This window comes from Schistocerca nitens, chromosome 2, assembly GCF_023898315.1.
Source record: "Schistocerca nitens isolate TAMUIC-IGC-003100 chromosome 2, iqSchNite1.1, whole genome shotgun sequence".
Lineage (NCBI taxonomy): Eukaryota > Metazoa > Arthropoda > Insecta > Orthoptera > Acrididae > Schistocerca > Schistocerca nitens.
The window spans coordinates 743,151,342-743,157,341 of NC_064615.1; positions in this window are offsets into that span (position 1 = coordinate 743,151,342).

The window sequence follows — 6,000 nt, forward strand, 5'->3', positions numbered from 1 at the left end:
AAAAGTTTCTAAAATTTGTGAACATGTTCAGTTAAGATGTAGCTGCAATTGGCTGGTCATTTGAATAGATTGTAATTGAGAGTGATAAGCATTTTTTTCTACTGTAATGTTCAATCACCATTTTCACTCAACAACTTAGTTCAATGGTAATTCAAGCCATGTCAAAAATTAAAAAAAAATGCAGAATGTATTTCCTCACTTCAGATGGCTGTATTACATTTTTTCCAGTTCATCAAAAAGAAACTGACTTCTAAATGAGGAAGTAAGTAAATGGCTACTAAAGTGCTCACTTCACTGGAGTTCTGCGTCTTGTTTGGTGAGAACCTTAACTAGCAGCCAGCTGGTTTCACGTTCCAAGAAGAGAATACATCCAGATAAGTGGAATGAAGCAGCCTTTACTGCTTTTTGTGGATTTGAAATCATGGTGCAAGATCTCAGTTTAAAATTCATACAGCTATCGTTATCCTGGACTGGATGGAGAGTAGCCTAATCTGAAAAACCCCTATGTGCACCCTACACACAGGCAGGTACCTGAGTAGTGGTCTCTGATGTGAAGTACACATCTGACCCATTTAGGGGGACTGTAAAGTTCTCAATCCTATGGCACAAGTCATCCAGAAAGTTGCAACCTAGCTTGTCACAGAAACTTCTGTCTGGTTCAGTCCTTCCACTTGACTCAGAACCAAAATTCTGAGTACAATGCTGCAAATTGTGAGCTTCATTGAAACTCCATGCATAAGGCTGATCTTCTCTGCCAGTCGCTGGAATGACCCCAAGTACATCTGGGAGCCTAGATGACAGGCATCATTTGTTCCACTGTGCACCACAATCTGTATTTGGTTGTATCCTGTTCCCTCAACATGTTGAATTAACATGTAGCAAAGTGGCTCCAAATGTGAGTGGGTTGAGTCACTGTCACTGGCAGAGGGCGCTCATGGTACCAAGCCACTAGAGGCGTTGAGGTTTAGTTCAGTGGGCCTGCTCCATTGAGTCTGCTGGATCCCACACGACCACTGTTGGCGTCTCACGGAAATTTACAATTACTTTGCTATGAAGTCCATGGGGTGGTATCAACATGTACACCATATCCTCCCAGACCACCACACCATCATTGTGTAGTGTAGACAAGCCAGTGACAATGGGGGGTGGGGTTAGTGGGAAGGGCTGGATGCAGGTGGCAATGAGGAGAAGGGAGATGGAAACGAAACCAATGCCGAGCTCCTGCCCATGCCCAGTCATGCGCCCTGAACCCACCTGGAAACACCAGCTGCAAAACCAGGCAGAGGGTGTGCATGCACATCTGGAGGTGCAGCAGCAACAAAGGTTGGAGGTGTCTTGAAAATTGCAGAGGAACCCGAGTTTGCAAGTGGAACAGCTACTGGGAAGAGGGGCATGTCCACAGACGACAATGGGTGTTGAGACAGTGATGACCATGAAAGGACCAGTCTCAATGGTGCGGGCCCACGGTTTCTGGAGGCAATGAGGGCTGCTCTGTCCAAGCAGGTATGGAATCTGAAAGCACAAAGCCTGCAGCAGTCACACAGGGGAATTTGATTGTGTTGGTGTCTCGGCAACCCTCTCGATCCCTGAAGGAGAAATGTTGAATGTCCAATACGTCTGACACTGGCACTTTGCTCCCAGCATCTCTGTATGTCAAAGACCAAATCGTTAGTTTTTTACTTTGGCTGTCTGGGTGGAGTGGGCACTGCTTGGCATGGCAGGTGCAGCAACTGAAGCAAAGTGCAGTGATGCTGTCTATGCAACAACTCCACAGGTAATGGTCCATTGAGTGGATGGGAACAGTAGGAAGACAAGGATAGCAACAGAGTTTGACCCCACCCTTGTTGCAAGATATTGTGTACACAACAGGAGAGGAGGGCTACAGAGTGGTGCGGCAGTTGTCACTGGAGGAAAGCTGAGCAGGACCAGAAATGATTAGCAGACAAGATAACACAACTAAAACAAGATGTACTTAACTTGCATTTCTACAAGCATACGAATACTTTTTACAAATAAACTTGATGAGAAACAGAGTCCTGCTGTCAGTTTCAACAAGGAAGAGTGAGTCTTTAGTGAAGCACAAATGACGATGTCGGAGCCCACGACTAGGCGGCATCTCCATATCATCCTGTAGCGAAGTTGCTCCAGGCGTGAGTGGGTTGAGTCGCTGCTGTCAGGCATTCTATATTGTTGCAGCAGAGGGGACTGTGGTACCGAACTGCTAGAGGTGTGGTTCAGCGGGCATGCTTCATTGTGTCTGCTGGATTCCTCATGACCACCATCAGTATCTCCCGAAAACTTGCAATTCCATTGCTATGACACTCATGAGGTGGCATCGATATGTGATACCACACTCCAATCCTTTTTGTGGAGTTCCTTGAAATTAGCAACGAGTCTTTCATGTGTACTGTTATGAAGCATACAACAGGCTTTTACGATTTTTTTGTCAAATTTATGTTAATGTTTGGAGGTCAATATAACATCCTCTGTTTGTTAGCTAGCATGCCAAAACTTCATTTACTGTCTCTATGTCCTCTTCTTAACTGATAGTTAAATGTTCTTTTGTCTTTACTTAAATTATTTCCTGCATAGGGTAGTAAAATGTGATCTGATGGGCATGACAACACACCACCAATTTTATGTCAGATGCATTTATTTCTACATTGTTAGGTAATTCCCATGCATTAATTATTTGTACAAGAACAAATCTTTTAAAACTGATGAATCACAACATTTTCCATGTGCTGCAATATCAACATATATGAATTTATAATTGGTGTCACAAAGACCCATTGAAACTATTGAAAAATAGTAAATGATTGTAATAAAGTGATTCCATGTTGCCTTGTTTTACTACACAGATGTCTTTCCCATCTATGGCTACCATAAGATGAGGTAAATTTGCTCTGGTTTCAATTTTTTCAGCAGTGTCTAGCCAAGATTCTGTCATTGGTAGGGAAGGCATTGTGCTTTCACATTGATCCATACTGCTTCACAAACTTTTTCCACAGTTTCACTTACTGTAGTTCTCCCCAAGTGATAGGCATAGTGAATATCAGCAACAGTGTATCAGATGCCAAGTACTTAAAACATAACATATATTTTGTTTCTGGTCTGTCGCTGCAAAGGAAATGGAAAAATCTGCGAGCTTTGATAAAGAGCATCAGAAAGTCAGCAAATCATCTGCTACATGGAAATCCATGAACATCTACTTCAACCAAATTATACGTCTTGTAGAAGTTGTTGCAAGAAATAATACAGATGGCAGTTTAACTGAAGTATGACAACAGGACCCAGATGTTGAGGATACTGAAGAACCACACGAAACTGGGATGTTAAGGCCTTCAAGGTTGAAGAAGACAAAAGGCTAATGCCACAGAAACTGAGAACATAGAAGCACTTCGTTGGAGTATTGAATGAAAGTCAGGCAAGAAATGAAAATGACACTAAGCATCACTTTCTGTTGTGTACCTGAGCATTAGAAGGCAATAACAAAAAGTAATATTCTGAAAATCATAATGGATCCTTCTTTTAAACTCAACCCGCAACCCTAGATTTACCCATAGAACACAACTTCATAAGTACAGGCCAGCCACCAACCAACAACACAAATACACATTATATGAAAATGTCCCAAACATTAAATCTCCAGACATTTCATCTTGGATATTGGATAATTCCCGAGCAAAAGTTACGAACTGTTTAACATGTGCAACAATACAAACAATTAGGACTGTGTTTCACGAAAAATATGTGTAATACAGATCCATGTATTGTGAACTTGATGATATTAAAATATTTAAATAGAATACTAATACACTTACCTGATTGTTGCCAGTGGCTTTTCTTCAGGATCTATACATGAGCTCAAGTTTGTTGTCTTTCTAGTTATTGTCCCTCTAATTTTTGAAAGTAGTTCATTGAAGGAAGATTTGGACATTCTAGTATAATTAAAACATGTATCTTCATATTTTCTTAACCCCTTTTACAAGATGACAAAACTCCTTTGGTATTTTTTTCTGCAGGGAAGGGTGTGCCAAGTATGTGCATTTCCTGCTTTTGGGCTGTCTTTCCTTCTTCAAATGGCACAATCTAAATAAGCAAATTCCATTCCTCTGCTGTGTTCTGATCAAAACGACAGAACTGCCATGGGACTGACAGAAGAGTTCACAAATCTAGTCCACACCTGCTACTTTTGGCAGACCAGTGCATTGTAACATGCAGAAATCATAGAACCATATGCCACAAACTGTGGTGGTTGGTGGGCCAATGCATTGTAGTCAGCAGCAGTGCTCACATACCGTAGCAAGCCAGTGCATTATTGCCTTGTAGTTGCTCCCAACAGTCACCAGCACTGAGTGTCAGCTTAGTTTGTGCAGATAGCATATGCTTGAGAATAACCATCATAATCCTGAGTGCGGCATTTAGTTAACAAAAGTAACTTTTTGTCTATTGCACATATTATTTCCTTTTCTATTCTTAATACACATTGATCTTTTATTTCATGAAAACCCAAAAATCTGCCATTTATCTTCATGTCCCAAGGCTTTCCAGTGACATCATGTAAAATAGTGACATCTAAATATCTTGGTTTGATCTCTTTTAGTAATATCCTGTGTTATATCTATAATAATAGAAAAGAATGAGGCAGCTTTAATGTCATTAATAATTTTTTTTTCAACTATACGGGATAGGTCATTTAAAACTAATTTTGAATTGAAGGGCTAAGGTAATTGTGCATATATTTTGGTTTATTTATTAGATCATGTAACACTGGGTCATACTTTGCACAAAGTTTGATAACTGCAAAAAAGTTTCTACTGTTTGATTTACCAATTTCCTTCCTATGTCCCTGAAAAAGCTACCTTATTGGACACCAGATTTAATGTCATATTCACAATATACTCAAGGACTTAAACTGCGTTTTCTTATGTCACGAATTGAAACCAATTTATGCATTCAAATATGCATAGCTAGTTTCATGTTTCCTTTATATAAATCTTGTTTTGTGTATTTGCTTCAATTCTGATAGGGAATTAGCAACTTTTTAGCTTAACAGATTAAAAGATAATCATCAGATAATCATTACACCAGCCATAATGCAGCCCCAGTGTGAATGCTGTTCTCAAACATGAGATGAGATGGTTGATATTCATTAGCAGCTGGAAATTGCCCGACTACTTTCAAATGACTGACAGCTGCTGCGAATTGGTATGTTGGAGGAGCTGCTGAGAGATGTGTACTGGAGGTACAGTACCAGAGATACCTCAAGTACTATCCTCTACTGTGGATCCTGTCTTCTCTGTACAAAGTACAGGATCTGTCAATAGTCATCTACTTGACTACAAGTGGCGTGTCAATGGTAGACCTAGGCATCCTGTATAGGGTGGAAGGAGACTAGGGATGACTCAGGGTGTTGTATCGAATCCTCCTAACCAGCAAGTTTGAGGTCCTGTGTTTCACTGAAACTGAAGCTGAGCCAATTGTGACTGGAACAGGAAGAAACCCTAATAACCAGTGCAATGGGACGTACCCTCTGCCATGCACTTCATGGTGGTTTGCAGAGTATACATGTAGATGTTACATTATACTTTTAGTTAACCACTTCAAATTTTGAATCCCTTCCTTCCAAGCTGATGACAATTTTTGTCCTCTAAAGCGGCAACACAGTTTACAGTAAACAGTATATTTTAAGCGGCATCTGTACTGTTAATAACACTGCACAATAATATTGTGCAATATTATTAAGATTCTTCCTAGACTCCCCAATAACAGTATCAATAATATTGTGCAATAATACTGTGGTTCGGAATATTGTATGACAAATTGCTCTACTTCGTTTCAAGCAAAGAAAAAGGTGGCTGAAAAATTGGTTCAAGTAGCATCTAAGATCCGTCATGAAGGCTTGTCGAAAGAATTCGGCTTGAACGGAAAAAAAGAAATCATCATAACTTTTTGTGTGCTGATCACCCCACCCCCAGATAAATTTATGCAGACACC